This window comes from Canis lupus, chromosome 31 (genome assembly GCF_011100685.1).
Source record: "Canis lupus familiaris isolate Mischka breed German Shepherd chromosome 31, alternate assembly UU_Cfam_GSD_1.0, whole genome shotgun sequence".
NCBI classification, from domain to species: Eukaryota; Metazoa; Chordata; class Mammalia; order Carnivora; family Canidae; genus Canis; species Canis lupus.
In genome coordinates, this window is record NC_049252.1 from 37,163,428 (window position 1) to 37,180,914 (window position 17,487).

The window sequence follows — 17,487 nt, forward strand, 5'->3', positions numbered from 1 at the left end:
CGCGTTCTCCTCCCCCGGAAGCCGGCGCGGGGGGCGGCGGGGAGAGGCTGCGGGCCGGGCGGGCGCCCTGTGCGCGGGAGCGGGAGCGGGAGCGGGAGCGGGAGCGGGAGCGGGCGGTGCGGGCCGACCCCTGGGCTCGCGCGCTGCCCGCGGGGCTGGAGTCGGGAGGGCCGGGCCGGTGCGCGGGGCCCAGCGCAGGAGACCCAGACCGGGCTGCGCAGGGACCGGGGCGGCGGCGGGGTGCGGGGTGCGGGCCCGGGGCGCGCGGAAGTCCCTCGCCGCGGAAGGAGGCGGCGGCGGGGGAGGGAGCGGGGCATCCTCGCTGTCCCCCCCCAGGAGAGGGCCCGTCCCCACTGTCCCCCAGGAGAGGGCCCGTCCCCACTGTCCCCCCGGAGAGGCCCCGTCCACACTGTCCCCCCAGGAGAGGGCCCGTCCCCACTGTCCCCCAGGAGAGGCCCCGTCCCCACCTTCCCCCAGGAGAGGCCCCGTCCCCACTGTCCCCCCAGGAGAGAGCCCGTCCCCACTGTCCCCCCAGGAGAGGTTCCGTCCCCACTGTCCTCCCAGGAGAGGCCCCGTCCTCACTGTCCCCCAGGAGAGGCCCCGTCCCCACTGTCCCCCCAGGAGAGGGCTCGTCCCCACTGTCCCCCAGGAGAGGCCCCGTCCCCACTGTCCCCCCAGGAGAGGGCCCGTCCTCACTGTCCCCCAGGAGAGGCCCCGTCCTCACTGTCCCCCAGGAGAGGCCCCGTCCCCACTGTCCCCCCAGGAGAGGTTCCGTCCCCACTGTCCCCCCAGGAGAGGGCCCGTCCCCACTGTCCCCCCAGGAGAGGGCTCGTCCCCACTGTCCCCCAGGAGAGGCCCCGTCCCCACTGTCCCCCCAGGAGAGGGCTCGTCCCCACTGTCCCCCAGGAGAGGCCCCGTCCCCACTGTCCCCCCAGGAGAGGGCCCGTCCACACTGTCCCCCAGGAGAGGGCCCCTTCCTCACTGTCCCCCCAGGAGAGGGCCCGTCCCCACTGTCCCCCAGGAGAGGACCCGTCCCCACTGTCCCCCAGGAGAGGCCCCGTCCCCACCTTCCCCCAGGAGAGGCCCCGTCCCCACTGTCCCCCCAGGAGAGGCCCCGTCCCCACTGTCCCCCCAGGAGAGGGCCCGTCCCCACTGTCCCCCCAGGAGAGGGCCCGTCCCCACTGTCCCCCCAGGAGAGGGCCCGTCCCCACTGGCCCCCAGGAGAGGCCCCGTCCCCACCTTCCCCCAGGAGAGGCCCCGTCCCCACTGTCCCCCCAGGAGAGAGCCCGTCCCCACTGTCCCCCCAGGAGAGGTTCCGTCCCCACTGTCCTCCCAGGAGAGGCCCCGTCCTCACTGTCCCCCAGGAGAGGCCCCGTCCCCACTGTCCCCCCAGGAGAGGGCTCGTCCCCACTGTCCCCCAGGAGAGGCCCCGTCCCCACTGTCCCCCCAGGAGAGGGCCCGTCCACACTGTCCCCCAGGAGAGGGCCCCTTCCTCACTGTCCCCCCAGGAGAGGGCCCGTCCTCACTGTCCCCCAGGAGAGGCCCCGTCCTCACTGTCCCCCAGGAGAGGCCCCGTCCCCACTGTCCCCCCAGGAGAGGTTCCGTCCCCACTGTCCTCCCAGGAGAGGCCCCGTCCTCACTGTCCCCCAGGAGAGGCCCCGTCCCCACTGTCCCCCCAGGAGAGGGCTCGTCCCCACTGTCCCCCAGGAGAGGCCCCGTCCCCACTGTCCCCCCAGGAGAGGGCCCGTCCCCACTGTCCCCCCAGGAGAGGGCCCCTTCCTCACTGTCCCCCCAGGAGCGGGCCCGTCCCCACTGTCCCCCAGGAGAGGACCCGTCCCCACTGTCCCCCAGGAGAGGCCCCGTCCCCACCTTCCCCCAGGAGAGGCCCCGTCCCCACTGTCCCCCCAGGAGAGGGCCCGTCCCCACTGTCCCCCCAGGAGAGGGCCCGTCCCCACTGTCCCCCCAGGAGAGGGCCCGTCCCCACTGTCCCCCAGGAGAGGCCCCGTCCCCACCTTCCCCCAGGAGAGGCCCCGTCCCCACTGTCCCCCCAGGAGAGAGCCCGTCCCCACTGTCCCCCCAGGAGAGGTTCCGTCCCCACTGTCCTCCCAGGAGAGGCCCCGTCCTCACTGTCCCCCAGGAGAGGCCCCGTCCCCACTGTCCCCCCAGGAGAGGGCTCGTCCCCACTGTCCCCCAGGAGAGGCCCCGTCCCCACTGTCCCCCCAGGAGAGGGCCCGTCCACACTGTCCCCCAGGAGAGGGCCCCTTCCTCACTGTCCCCCCAGGAGAGGGCCCGTCCCCACTGTCCCCCAGGAGAGGGCCCCTTCCTCACTGTCCCCCCAGGAGAGGGCCCGTCCCCACTGTCCCCCAGGAGAGGGCCCGTCCCCACTGTCCCCCCAGGAGAGGCCCCGTCCCCACTGTCCCCCCAGGAGAGGGCCCGTCCCCACTGTCCCCCCAGGAGAGGCCCCGTCCCCACTGTCCCCCAGGAGAGGGCCTGTCCCCACTGTCCCCCAGGAGAGGCCCCGTCCACACTGTCCCCCAGGAGAGGGCCCGTCCCCACTGTCCCCCCCAGGAGAGAACCCGTCCTCACTGTCCCCCAGGAGAGGGCCCGTCCACACTGTCCCCCCAGGAAAGGGGCCCACCCTCACTGTTCTGTCCACCCCACCAGAGAGGGGCCCATCCCCACAGTCCCCTCCCCCCAGGAGAGGGTCCTGTCCTCACTGTCCGTCCCCCCAGGGCCCGTCCTCACTGTCCCCCAGGAGAGGCCCTGTCCCCACTGTCCCCCCAGGAGAGAGCCCGTCCCCACTGTCCCCCCAGGAGAGGGCCCGTCCCCACTGTCCCCCAGGAGAGGGCCCGTCCTCACTGTCCCCCAGGAGAGGGCCCGTGTTACTGTCCCCCAGGAGAGGCCCCGTCCTCACTGTCCCCCAGGAGAGGGCCCGTCCCCACTGTCCCCCCAGGAGCGGGCCCGTCCACACTGTCCCCCCAGGAGAGGGGCCCACCATCACTGTTCTGTCCCACCCCACCAGAGAGGGGCCCATCCCCACTGTCCCCTCCCCCCAGGAGAGGGTCCTGTCCTCACAGTCCGTCCCCCCAGGGCCCGTCCTCACTCTCCCCCCAGGAGAGGCCCCGTCCCCACTGTCCCCCCAGGAGAGAGCCCGTCCCCACTGTCCCCCCAGGAGAGGTTCCGTCCCCACTGTCCTCCCAGGAGAGGCCCCGTCCTCACTGTCCCCCAGGAGAGGCCCCGTCCCCACTGTCCCCCCAGGAGAGGGCCCATCCTCAGTGTCCCCCAGGAGAGGGCCCGTCCTCACTGTTCCCCCCAGGAGAGGGCCCCATCCCCACTGTCCCCTCCTCCCAGGAGAGGGGCCCGTCCTCACCGTCCCTCACCAGGAGAGGGGCCTGTCCTCACTGTCCCCCAGGAGAGGGCCCGTCCCCACTGTCCCCCAGGAGAGGGCCCGTCCCCACTGTCCCCCCAGGAGAGGGCCCGTCCCCACTGTCCCCCAGGAGAGGGCCCGTCCTCACTGTCCCCCAGGAGAGGGCCCGTGTTACTGTCCCCCAGGAGAGGCCCCGTCCTCACTGTCCCCCAGGAGAGGGCCCGTCCCCACTGTCCCCCCAGGAGCGGGCCCGTCCACACTGTCCCCCCAGGAGAGGGGCCCACCATCACTGTTCTGTCCCACCCCACCAGAGAGGGGCCCATCCCCACTGTCCCCTCCCCCCAGGAGAGGGTCCTGTCCTCACAGTCCGTCCCCCCAGGGCCCGTCCTCACTCTCCCCCCAGGAGAGGCCCCGTCCCCACTGTCCCCCCAGGAGAGAGCCCGTCCCCACTGTCCCCCCAGGAGAGGTTCCGTCCCCACTGTCCTCCCAGGAGAGGCCCCGTCCTCACTGTCCCCCAGGAGAGGCCCCGTCCCCACTGTCCCCCCAGGAGAGGGCTCGTCCCCACTGTCCCCCAGGAGAGGCCCCGTCCTCACTGTCCTCCCAGGAGAGGGCCCGTCATCACTGTCACCCCCAGGAGAGGGCCCATCCTCAGTGTCCCCCAGGAGAGGGCCCGTCCTCACTGTTCCCCCCAGGAGAGGGCCCCATCCCCACTGTCCCCTCCTCCCAGGAGAGGGGCCCGTCCTCACCGTCCCTCACCAGGAGAGGGGCCTGTCCTCACTGTCCCCCAGGAGAGGGCCCGTCCCCACTGTCCCCCAGGAGAGGGCCCGTCCACACTGTCCCCCAGGAGAGGGCCCGTCCCCACTGTCCCCCAGGAGAGGGCCCGTCCCCACTGTCCCCCCAGGAGAGGGCCCCGTCCCCACTGTCCCCCCAGGAGAGGGCTCGTTCCCATTGTCCCCCCAGGAGAGGCCTCGTCCTCACTGTCCCCCCCAGGAGAGGGGCCCACCCTCACTGTTCTGTCCCACCCCACCAGAGAGGGGCCCATCCCCACTGTCCCCTCCCCCCAGGAGAGGGTCCTGTCCTCACAGTCCGTCCCCCCAGGGCCCATCCTCACTGTCCCCCCCCCCAGGAGAGGGGCCCATCCTCACCGTCCCTCACCAGGAGAGGGGCCTGTCCTCACTGTCCCCCAACCCCAGGAGAGGGGCCTGTCCTCACTGTCCTTCCCCCCCAGGGCCCGTCCTCAGTGTCCCCCCCAGGAGAGGGGCCCACCCTCACTGTTCTGTCCCACCCCACCAGAGAGGGGCCCATCCTCACTTTGCCCCCAGGCTCCATCCTCACTGCCACCCCCCCTTTCCCAGCACCAGGCCTCAGTCTAAGGGGACGCTGGGTCCTTTCTGTGGATCTAGACATTTCCAGTGTTTTTCATTTATTCTTTTTAATATGAGAAGATGCATATGTCCGTTGCCGTCCCTCCTTCCTTATCCACTCTTCTCCGCCCGCCTTTCCTCGCGTAGCCTCCATCCTGGAGATGGCTGGGTCGGAAGGAGTACGTGGCGAGCGGCCTCGCTGCTTTTGCAGCTGCTGGTGCCCCGCCGTGTGCCGTGTGCGTGGCAAATCGCTTAATCCAGCTGTTGCGGGGCTCGGGGATGGTTGGCAGCCTCCGTCTTCCGTGCGCGGTCCTGCAACAGAGAGCCTCCCGCGTGCGTCTTCCGGGGCGAGTGCACCGCACCTGCGCTTGCAATCTCAGGGCCTTCGTAAGTAAACAGATGGAGAAATCCCAGTTTTGTTCTGGGATGAGGACTGCACAAAAGTGAGTTATCCTGGCGGAAATGTTCAATGTTGGGGCGGGGGGGGGGGTGTCTCTCCAGTTCTGTTAAAATTTGATATAGAACACATTTGAGAGCGGGTTGCGTGTGAAGAGATGCTAGTGAGATGCTGGGGTGGCCCCAAATGCAGTTACGGGGAGCCTCAAAGGAAACCCAGGGCAACACAACTGGCCCTGTAGCCACTTGTCGTCTCTGGTCTTATTACCCTCAAATCCAGGCAGGACTCACGTCCCCCCCAGGAGTCTCATCCCCTCAGGACTCAGCAGAGCTCTGCTGTGCAGAGACTGCCGATGTCATTAAGGTCGCAGACCCTGAGATAGGAGAGTATCCTGGACCATCGAGCTGGGCCCAGACCAGTGACTAGAGCCCGTAAATGCGGAGATTTCTCTGACTAGAGGCAGAGGCAGGGACCGAAGCATGAGACAGACTCAACCCATTGTCCCTGGAGGGAACCGTGAGGCAGGGAATGCAGGTGGCATCTAGAATCTGAAGGACAGCCAGCAAGGAAACAGGCAATTGTCCCTAAGCACATAGACCTGAACTCTACCAACACCCTGAATGAGCCTGAAAACGACTGTTCCCCAGAGTCCCCATAAAGCCCACCTGGCTGACCCCCCGATCCCAGCCTTGCCGAGGCCAGCAGGCGTCCTTCCCAACTACAACACCGTGAGGTAATAATATGTTGTAAGCCGCTTGGTGGGCGACGGTTAGAGCACCAATGGGAAACCAGTCGCCGTTACCTATGCAGCCGGGACCTTTCCAAAGTCCAACATGCTCATAGCCCTGTTTAAGATCCTCGGCGCACCCTAAACACCCGGCCTCAGGCTCCTTTGAGGGTAATAAGACCAGAGATGACAAGTGGCTAGAGGGCCAGTTATGTTGGTGAGAAATGGGGAGCAAGAACTGGGGCTGGGGTGGCAGCGGTGGTGGTCAGAGTCCTGGGTGCAAGCTGCAGGCACTGAATACGGCTGCTGTGATGGGCTGAACCATGTCCCTCTGAAACTCATACATTGAAGTCTTGCCATATGAATTTCCCTCAAAATGGGACTATGTTTGGTGATGAGGCCTTTATAGAGATGATTAAGGTAAAGTGAGGCCCTGATTCAACCTGACTGGGGTCTTTACAAGAAGTTCGGACACAGGGGCAACTGGGTGGCTCAGTGTTTGAGCGTCTGCCTTTGGCTCAGGTCGTGATCCCAGGGGTCCTGGGATCACCCACAGGGAGCCTGCTTATCCCTCTGCCTCTCTCTCTGTGTTGCTCATAAAAAATAGAATCTTAAAAATAAGAATAAATAAATAAATAAATAAATAAATAAATAAATAAATGAAATCTTTTTAAAAATAATAAAAAAAAAGAAGTTGCACATGAGGACACGGGAGAGGACTGTCTACGACCCCAGAGATAGGCCTCAAGAGGAAGCAGCCCTGCTCTCACCTTGACCTTGGACTTCCAGCCTCTAGCACTAGGTGAGAATAAATGTGTGCTGTTTAAGCCATACTTTCTTGTTGTTTAAAACGGATTTCCCCCCCCCCCAAAGGTTTTACTTATTTGACAGAGAGAGAGAGAGAGCACAAGCAAGGGGAGTGGCAGAGGGAGAAGCAGGCTCCCCACTGAGCAGGGAGCCAGATGCAGGGCTCCATCCCAGGACCCCGGGATCACGCCCTGAGCAGAAGGCAGACGCTCAACCACTGAGCCACCCAGGTGACCCTGGGCATGAAACCCTCTTAAAAATAATAAATAAATAAATAAATAGATAAATAGATAGCAAGCAGGCTCTGGGGAGAGGCCCAGGTGGAGTAGCATATTTGGGATTCATTCGCATGTATGGAATTAGTATGTATAAATATGTGTGGAACTCTGGACCATATATACAGAATTTCAGTACATGTGTGTGTTCCTGGGGGCAAATAGTCCATGGTTTTGTCTAATTCCTAAGGGGATCTTTAGCTTCCAAAGTTAAGAGAAACTCTGGGCCCTGCAGTGTTGCCTGATGGTTCAGGACTCTTAAGTGTTGAGAGTGGATCAAGGGCCAGAGCTCCAAGGGGCAGCAGTGCCTGGGGGAGGGTGGCAGCAGGACCCTTCAGAGGAGCCTGGGCAGTGACATCTGGAGGAAGAGAGCCAGAGTTGGGAAGCCAGGAGACCAGACGGTCTCAAAAGCAGTTGTCCCAACAGAGAGCAAGAAGATGTGGTCAAGAAGTAGGCTATGTTAGTGGGATTGTGGGTATTCTTGGTTGGAAGGGGGCTGTAGGCTAAGCTCCAGCGTTTGGATGAATTCACCTGTTCACTCGGCATCAGAACAAACATTCTTTTTTTTTTTTTTAATTTTATTTATTTACTCATAGAGACACACACACACACACAGAGAGAGAGAGAGGCAGAGACACAGGCAGAGGGAGAAGCAGGCTCCATACAAGGAGCCTGACGTGGGATTCGATCCTGGGTCTCCAGGATCACGCCCTGGGCTGAAGGCGGCGCTAAACCGCTGAGCCACCCGGGCTGCCCAGAACAAACATTCTGTATGTGAGGAAGAACGGGGACTCAGAGGTAAGGCTTGATACGTGACAAGACAGATGCCAGTCCAGCAGGCAGTCTGTGTCATCCAGAGGGTGCAGATGCACGGCATGGTCCAGGGAGGATGACTCCTGAAGACTTGGAAGCTGGATATAGGGTGTCAGCTGTAGAACCCCTGGGAAAAATGGTGGAAGGCAGGATAAACACTGCATATGGGAACTGAACTCAAATACAAGGTTCCATCACAAGGAATTAATATGGTTACTAGAGGGACGCCTGGGTGGCTCAGTGGTTGAGCATCTGCCTATGGCTCAGGGTGTGATCCCAGAGTCCAGGATCAAGTCATACGTCAGGCTCCCTGCAAGAGGTCCCATTCTCCCTCTGCCTCTGTCTCTGTCTCTGCCTCTCTCTGTATGTCTCCCATGAATAAATAAATAAAATCTTTAAAAAATATATGGTTATTAGAACCAGGGCCACCAACATCATTCCTCCATCGTCCATCCATCCATCCAACCATCTACCCCCCCATCCATCATTCGTCTATTCACCCAACCACCCACCCATCCATCACTCACCCATCGACCCACCCATCTATCATCCATTCATCCATCCATCCACCCATCTGTCCATCCATTATCTAATATTTGGGGGGGGGGATACCTGTTGTACCAGTTACTGAGGCAGTTATACAAATACAGGTGGGAGCACAGGTCTCCACTTAGGAGTCTGCCAAACACCTTGAGCTCAACGTGTTTCCGGCTGATCTCATTTTCTCCTCCTCCCAACTCCAGAACTTCGCCTACTTCAGCCTTTAGTGACTGTTCGTCATCCATACCGTACATCCGCATGGGTGGTCCTTGGCTTTGTGTCTCCCTTATTCTCACATCCATTCTGATTCCTTGCTCCTCTTGGCCAGGCTTCAGTACCCCTGGGTCACCACAGTAGTCCTTATGCTGCTGTTTTCATCTGCTCAGGCTGCCGTAGCAGAAGACCAAGGACAAGGCGGCTAATGAATGACAGACAGGTATGTCCTCCACTGCTGGAAGCTGGGAGTTCAAGATCAAGGCACCAGAAGATTTCATGGCAGGTTAGGGTTAGCACGCTATGAAGGTGTGCACACGAGGTGTGTCTGCCCCAGGGCCGGCTTTATTCGGTCCTCAAGCAAGGTTCACGTGACAATGAAGCAGGTCCAGGATTCCAAACTCAGGGACGTTTCACCACGTGTGGAACTTGACTTCTTGCACGTCCCACGAAGTGAAGCAAGACACAGGCCGCACAACAAATGAGGTGGAACAGGACGTAAGTGAACCATCCCAGGGCGAAGTGAGTGTGTGGGTGTGCAGTGGGGATAAGGCCTCTGGCCTGTCTGGGTCCACTCTCGGCACGCACCGCTTCTTATGTTCCAGCGGGGAAGGATCTCTGTTCCTCGTGGAGGTCATTCGGGCAGGGCCTTCCGCAGCGGGTGCCTTTTTGAAGTGGTCAGATGTGGAGGGATCAACGTCTGGGAAGTCTGATGGTTTGCTGCAAAAATCCTCCCTTGTCGAGGGATGTCATCCTGTCTGGGGCCCCTGCAGGCCTCCTGTGCTTCTGCAGGCTGTCGGGTCCGGGTGTTGGCAGCCTGCGCTGGTCTGAGTGATATCTGGTCTTCGCTCAGTACCGTTGGCTGCTGTGTCATGCTTGCTTGACATGAGTGACTCATCTTGCTCTCTACATTTCCTTGTTCATAGATGGCATCTTCTCCTTGTGTCCTCACAGTGGGGAAGGGGCGAGGGAGCTCCCTGGGGTCTCCTTCTTAGGGGCGCTCACCCCATCACCAGGGCTCCCCCTCCTGGCCCAATCACCCCAAAGGCCCCGCCCCTACTGCCATCACCTTGGGGGTCGGCTTCAGCGTGTGAGCTTCGGGAGAGCAGGTTCAGACCATAGCAGTCCACTCCTGGCCCCCACATCATGTCCTTCCCCCATGAGAGATGGGCTCACTCCATCCCAACAGCCTGAGTTTGAACTCATTCGAGCATCTACTCTAGGGTCGGAGTCCAAAGTCTCATGTAGTTCAGGGGTGGGGAGACCCCAGGCACGTTCATCCCGAGGCAGACCCCTCCCAGCTCTGAACCTGCCCGAACACAGTGCTGGGGCACAGGACAGACATTCCCATCCCGAAGGGGGAGCAGCTGGAAGGAAGGACGGGGTGACAGGGCTGAGCAAGTCTAAACTACAAGAAAATCTGTGAGAGTTTGAGGCTTGAGAAGAACCCTCTGGCTGGATCCTCTGCCCTCCAGGACTCCTGGGGCTTTGCTAGGCCAGGCTGGTTCCCCAAGGCTCAGGCGGCCCTGCCCCCTAGCTTTGGGTGCCACTCCCCCCAGGTGGAACTCCGTGCCAGGGCCCTGCCCCCGTGGTGGCTCCCTGGGGTTGGGGTCATAGAGTTACAGCTCTACCTGGAGCCCTGTCCTTTGAAATCTAGGTGGAGGCAGCCATTGTCCCAGGACTCTGCAGGGGCAGGGGCGGGGGGAAGCACCTGCAGCCATAGAGTGTGGGGGTGGAGCTGCACTATGCACTAGCCTGGCCGTGCAGGGGCTGCTGCCCCTCCCTGAAGCCACCCTGCCCCTGACCCCAGTGCACTTGGGCAGCCAGCAGCAGAGTCGCTCTGATGGTCCCTGAAGGCCTCAGCGTCCTTCTCCCTTGTCTTAGAGAATAATGTCTGATCTCTTCATCGATGATGACGGTCACTTGAACACATTCTTCATGTTCTCAGTTTTTGCAATACAGATAGGCTGGGAGTTTCCCAAATCTGAAAGTTCTGCTTCCTTTCTGATTAGCAAATCCATCTTTAAGACATGTCTGCTTTACAGTAAGGCCTCGGGAGCAGCCAAGCCACAACTTCCACACTCTGCTTACACAGACTTTCAGCCAAAGGTCCAATTTCCTCCCTCGCGCTCACTGTCCACCGAACACCAGGACACAACCGAGCCCAGCTGTCACCTGCGGCGGCATCGGAGTTTCCAGGACCATGGGTCTCGTTTCCGTCTGCCGCACCACCAGAGCGGCCTTCACCACCCACATTTCCACCAGTGTTGTGTTCAGGATCAGTCTTACTTGCAATTCTGAAATACAAAAGCTCCAAAACCAGAAAGTTGTGGGTTTTGTTTCTGTTTTTTGTAATTTTGGTGCCAAAATTCAAGTTGCTGCAAAACCTGACCTGACCCGAGGGGGCTAATGCCCCAGCGACCCCCTGGCGTGCAGGGACCTTTTCTGGTCACTGACACTGTATGTTTTATTTTTTTAAAGATTTTATTTATTCATGAGAGACACACAGAGAGAGGGGCAGAGACCCAGGCAGGGGGAGAAGCAGGCTCCCTGCAGGGAATCCGATGCGGGACTTGATCCCAGGACCCCAGGGTCATGCCCTGAGCTGAGGGCAGATGCTCAACCACTGAGCACCCCACCCCCCCGCCAGTGCTCTACTGTGTATGTCTTAAATTCTAGAATGTGTTTTTCCTTTTGTGACTTTGGGTTTAAGAGCACGATGAATGAATTTAAGAAGAGGGAAAGATACCCCCTTGCTTGCTGGGGGAGGGACATGTAAGATTCGGTCCTTGTCATAGCAGGAACCGATACCAGGAACCCTAGAGGCTGCTTTTAGGCAACAGGCTAAAGCAGTGGAAATGTGAGGAAGGCAGAAGGGCCCGCAGCTGGTGAGGGAGCAGAAGGCAGCTGAGGACAAGGCACCAGCGGACACCCTCAACCTCCCCCGCCCCCCAGCCCTGGGTGTGATGCCTGTGACCTTCTTCCCGACCTTCCTCCCGGAAGCTCCCAACTGTCTTGATCCTACTGCCTGGCTAGAGGGAAAAAACCTACCTTGGTTTGACAATAGCAAGGCCTCTGTGTCTGTGAATCTTCTTTAACAAATGAAAATCCAAAAAAAAAAAAAAAAAAAACACATGAAAATCCTTTGGAAATCTCCCTTTCCCTCACCTCCCCCAACTCCCAAGTATATGTAATCAGAGTCACCCCTCAGAAGCCGGGGCAGCTCTTTCTGCCTACCAGTCCTGTCCCTGTGCTTTTAACAAAACAACCTTTTAGCACCAAGGAATCTAAAGGATCCTCTCTCTCGCCCCCACCAAACCTCACCTAGATTCCAAAACGACATCGCAGTGACCACCGGGCTGCACACGAACAGGCCTATCAGGTGCCCCACCTCAGAATAGCCATGGGCCCTGGCTGACCCCTGGGGTACTCATAACTGGCATGGTTACCAGAAAATTCTCTATGTTCTACCTCCTTCCTCCCCGTGAGCCACAGCCCCCACCATGGCCTTGGGGCAGACAGTCCCTCCTTGGTGGCTCCCTTGGGGTGTATCTAACAAACCATCTCCTTTGTGCTGCCTCGGGTGAACCCGATTGGGATGCAAGAACCACCAAGACGTTTTGATGTGTTTTGGGGGCAGTGTTGCTGAGGCCTGGGGGCACCGGCAAGAAAGAATTCTTGAGACGTCTTTGATGCAAAAAGGTGACTTCAGTAAAGCAGGAAGACAGGACCAGGTGCAGAAAGAGCTGGTGCCCTGGGATTGGGAGGGGTGACTGTTACATACTTTGGGGTTAGGGGAAGTAAAGGGAAGGGAAGCTCCAAAAGGACTTTCACAGGCTAAGGAGGCCCCGCTCTGGTCAAACCAAGGTTGTTTTTCCCTCTAGCGGGGCATTAACACTAAGACCCCAGGGAGCTTCCTGGAGGAACTTTCTACTCTGCCGGCCTCCGGTACTTGTCAATGGGCTGCAGGTTATAAGGACACTTAATTTTGTCTCCATTTCCTTCTCCCTTTGTTTCTCAGATCCATAAGACTTAGGAAATCGGAGGATGAGCCGCTGAAGTCTTACAGTGCCTGTGATGACCAAGAACCGCCCGGAAAACTCTGCGTGGCGGTGGAGGGAGAAGGTGCCGAGCGGCGTTGGCGATGCAGAAGGCGAAGGGTCACCAAGGCAGCTGGGATCTAGCAGGAAGATCCTCGTTACAGGTGAGCGTGAACATTCAGAAGGTTGGCTGTACAAATCGAAGCCACGTTGTGATACAAAACAGCCTGAATATCTGTGGCAGGAATCAGGGACCAGGAACCATCTGAAAATCCTACGGATGGGCTTTGCTATGACTGTATGAGGCGACAACCTTGGTCCTCAAGTGCCTGTGAGGCAGCTGGGTCCGGGGCCCTGTTTCTAGAAAGGCCATTAGAATGGTGGAGGGAGGCGCGGGGTAGGGTTTCAAGGTGCAGAGCACAGGCTGGGCGCTCGGGTAAAGCTGGGCTCGACTGGGGACGGCCACGGTTCTCAAAGGCATGTGCCGCGTCCCCATGTCTCCTTGTGCAAACATGTCCTGGTAACGCAAGAAATGTTTTCCGCCTGGTGTGACGATCCCGTTCTACGAGCAGCATCGATTCGCCGCAGACAAGAGGACTAACGTTATTTCTGTGCAACTGTTCCACATGTGCCGTCTCTGAATGTCTTGGGAAAAGTAATGTTCCTGACATGTTTCCCCAGTTTGCACAAGGAGTTTTATGTCCCGTGAAGACTGAATGTAGAAGCTTTCCCAGAGGAGGGGTAAATGCATGCTTCTGCGGTGGCCAGAGCAGGGCTTCCTGAGCAGCAGGACGGCCGCTTACACTGTTGCTGCTGCTTGGAAGGTGCAGGAGCTCCTCTAACACGCGTTTGGCACAACTTTGATCTAAAACGATGCTGGGGGGGATCCCCGGGTGGCTCAGCGGTTTACTGCCTGCCTTCAGCCCAGGGCCTGATCCTGGAGACCTGAGATCGAGCCCCACGTCGGGCTCCCTGTGAGGAGCCTGCTTCTCCCTCTGCCTGTGTCTCTGCCTCTCTCTCTCTGTGCCTCTTATGAATAAATAAATAAAATCTTAAAAAAAAAAATAAAACGATGCTGGGCACTGAACCTGGAGAGGAAGTCTGCCCGTCAGAGGATGGGGTGATAGCAAACCTCATTATTTATCCCAAAGGTTTACCAACCCAAGTTTAAGCCGAGGGAGAGTGACGTGCTGAACCTGGAAATGAAGCAGGTCCAGTGCCTTCCTGAGTGATGGAGAAATCGCCGAGTGGGTTAGATACAGAAGAGTACAAGGAGGGTCCATCAAACTGTGTCCCTGAGGGCAGTGCTGGGCTTAGGGTTCCAAAGAAAGTATAGGACGCCCGGCTCAACTTGAGTTTCAGATAAATTATGACTAATTGTTTAGTGGAAGTATGTCCCGAATGTCACAAGGGATTTATATTAAAAATGCGTCCACCATTTATCTGCAATTTGTCCTTCATTGTTATGTGCTAAGTCTGGTGACGCTGGCTGGGGTCTCAGACACCTGTGTCTCCGGTCCCCTGGCCCTGGGCCTGCACACAGAGGTGCTCAGAGATGTCTGGGGAAGGACAGAATGTGGGGATGGACTTTGGCAGGGTGTGAGCTCGTGTCAGCTCTCAGTTTCTTGCCTCTGAACTTTCACATCTGCCCATTGCCTGCTCTGGATCATGGAGGTGGGCTTTGTGAGCCGTCTCCTCTGCCAGCTGGGGTGCCGTCGAGCCCCGTCGGTACTTGGCACGGTGGAGGGGAAGGTTCTCTCTCAGTGCACAGCACCAGCGATGTACTGTGGCCAACATCTCCCCTTGGCATCTCTTCCAGTGGCCGCAGGGGAGTGACCTGACAAGGGGCGTCCTGTGAGCTGCTGCTCCTGACATGCCGTTGGGTGGCTCGGCAGAGTGTCCTGGCGCACAGCACCTCCTGTGGCACCTTCCCGGCACCCCAGGGGGCAGGTGAGGTCCTAAGCAGGCCACACTGGGGCCACGTGGGGCCTGCTCCTATGAGGGCTGGGGTGGGGGTCTTCCCTGCCAGCCTGAGGGCTGCTCCCCACATCTGCTAGTCTTGTACCCCAGTGTTCTCTGAAACGATTGCTACCAACTCTCCGTTGCTCTCCAATGCCCTGCTCATAATTCCTTGGAATGAACGTTCCCTGTTCAGATTTCCCCGTGGTTTCTGTCTCCTGAATGGGGCCTGCTGGCTCAGGCCGGAAGCATCTCTGGAGCTGTTTCTACTCTAATCCGAGGCTGGTTTTCTCTTTCAGAACAGGGCCTGATAGTTGGCTTGAGGAGTTCTGTGTGACGCCAGGCACCGAGTGCAACCCAGAGACTCCTCCCACGCAGGCCTCCCTGAGGTCTGCCTCCTTGGAAGGGGTGGTCACCTACTGACCTCTGTCCCCACTAGCTGGCCCCGGGCAGGTCCCCTGGGTTTAGGAGGGGAAGCTGGGTCAGCTGGAGGTGGGCGTGGGAGGTGGAGACACAAAGGAACTCGACGCAAGTCTTTTCCCAAGGAGGAGGGTGGGGGGACCCTGAGTTAGCTGAGACCGGACCCCACTAGAGCACTGTGTTCCTTCCAGGACCTCAGGGGGACGGCTCTTTTCACAGGCTACAGTGGCTCCTTTTCAGGCGGGAGACCAATAAACACAGAGTGGTGTGACTAGGCCAGGGGACAGTCCCCCGAGGGACCTTCATCTGTCAAGAACCTTACAGCCTGTCACCAGCCAGCGCTGTCACCCCACAGGCCTCTAGCAGGAGGCCAGGGCCAGTGCACGTGTCCCAGTCAGCCAGAAGGTCCTGGAAGGAGGCCTGTTTTGGTCGGTAGAGGAGTCCTTGGGGCCCAGGTCCTCTTGGGTCTCCTGACCCAGGGTTCTAGGAGCATCCCCGGGGGAGCTCCGACCATCCTTGCACACCCTGCCGGTGCCTGCTGGGGTCACCCTGCCGGTGCCTGGAGCCCATGGCAGTGTGCCCACCGTGCTGACTGTGAACCCATGAGGGCCCCCCTCTAGGACGCCACGTGGTGGGCCACCTGGGACGCCCACCTGCTGGCCCCCGACTGGCTCTAACGCAGGTTCCCTTATTAGTTTTCACACTGCCTTCTGCTGCTGCCCAGCGCTGTTCATCCCAATCAGCCCATGTCTCTTCATTGCCATCTTACCTTTAAAGAAAAGGGAAAATGCTGATGTGCACGTGTAGGTAGCACGCTCACCCTGCAGCATTACAAAGTCTTACAGACCTCAGGATGGACGGTTGAGCTTCCTCTGTGGACGGACAGATGCGCTCTGATGACACAGGGAAAAACCCCACAACAATCAAAATCACCAACCAACCAACCAACCAGCCAAATCTCACAAGGACACACCAGATAGGACGATACATCCACAGCCGGGGCTCGTAAGACACTTTAGGAAATGCAGCTCTGTGGGCCAGGGATTCCGGGAGCTTCCAGTCAGTCGTTCTGTCTTCCACTTCTTCATTCATCACATTCTTAAGGAGCACCTCCTAAGAGGGAGGCTTTGCTGGAGGCATCAGGGAGTCCAGGGTGAATGAGAGCAGGTCCTAAGGGACCCCATGTTCACGGGGAGAGAAAAAAACCAAGAAGAAAATGTGAGACATGATGTCAGACCTTGCCAAGAGCCGCCAAGAGAAGGAATGAGTGCTTGTAGGGGCCCAGAGGGCATGGGAGGGGGGGCCCTGGCAGCTGAGACCAGGTGAGATGGGCGTGGAAGGCCACTGGAGGTCATGACAGGTGAGCTGAGGCTCCCAGATGTGAAGAGGGGGGGACAATGCAGGGGGAGGCTGGGAGCTGCAGAGGAGGCCTGGGACACCTCGGTTGGATGCCACCCAGAAATCACCAGGTGCCCCTGGGGAGTGTGAAGGAGAAGACAGTTGAGACCCCCTTCCTGTTAGACGGCATCTAGTCTCACACAAGCTTGTCCACGGGCTCGCACGTCTGATGAGACAGCCAGAAAGCAACCCGAGCCCTCTCGACGGTCGAGCGGATGAGCACCTGCGCTCTGGTGCAGCAGGCCTGTTGCTCTGCTACAAGAGGAGGGAGGTTTTGACACAAGCCGTGATGCGGGGGGACTCCGGGGACACGAGGCTCAGACCCAAAGGACCACGTAATGCATGGTTCCACCATATGAAATGTCCAGAAGAGGCAAATCCATAGCAACAGAGAGTTGATCAGTGGTTGCTAGGGCCTGAGAGGGAGGAGGTGTTGGGGGGGAGGCAGTATCGACAGATGTGGGGTTTCTTTTTGGGGGGACGAAAGTGCACTGGAATTTGACAGTGTGATTTGTAGCATTCATGGAAGACTGAAAGCCACGCAAGTGTACGCTTTAAAGGAGTGAACTTTATGGTATGTGAATTACAGCTCAACAAAACGGATTTTTTTTAAGGATTTAGTTATTTATTCCTGAGACACACACACACACACACAGAGGCAGAGACACGGCAGAGGCAGGAGCAGGCTCCCTGTGGGGAACCCGATGCGGGACTCGATCCCGGGACCTCAGGATCATGACCTGAGCTGAAGGCAGATGCTCAACTGCTGAGCCACCCAGGCGTCCCTTATTTTTTATTTTTATTTTTAAAGCAGAGCTTGGTGTGTTGAGGACAAGGCAGCAGGGGAAGACTGGCTGGGGAGTGGATCCCGGGAGGGTGAGCACCAGCCAGGTTGGAGGCATGCAGGTGGAGGTTTGGGAGGTGTCACAGTTGGAGGAACTGACCCGCGTGGGCCATGGAGGCGAGGTTGTGGAAGGAGGAGGTTGGCCTGAACAAGCAGGTTTAACAGTGGGGTGGGGGGCAGTGGGTCCCCCTGGAGTTGCTGTTTCTTACTCAGTCTAGATGGATGGGCATCCGGCCAGGAGTCAGGTGAACAATGTCTCGGGGCCTTGTCTCTGGACCCCCCCCCTCCCACTGCACACACTCGGGGAAGACTGGAAGGCCTTG

General features: G+C 59.2%; 1 long non-coding RNA gene across 7 annotated transcripts; it reads left to right on the top strand.

Moving 5' to 3' along the window:
* Positions 1-4,211: 4,211 nt before the first annotated feature.
* On the top strand, positions 4,212-17,011 carry LOC106558108. Of its 7 annotated transcripts, XR_005382449.1 has the most exons (7): positions 4,217-5,174; positions 6,547-6,657; positions 8,677-9,001; positions 12,525-12,707; positions 14,363-14,493; positions 14,802-14,891; positions 15,142-17,011. It is a non-coding gene; the product is annotated as an uncharacterized LOC106558108 (long non-coding RNA). The 7 variants fall into 7 exon arrangements; XR_005382448.1 differs by having other exon boundaries at positions 4,216-5,118; positions 8,494-9,001; positions 14,802-17,011; XR_005382444.1 differs by having other exon boundaries at positions 4,219-5,174; positions 14,802-17,011.
* Positions 17,012-17,487: the final 476 nt, after the last annotated feature.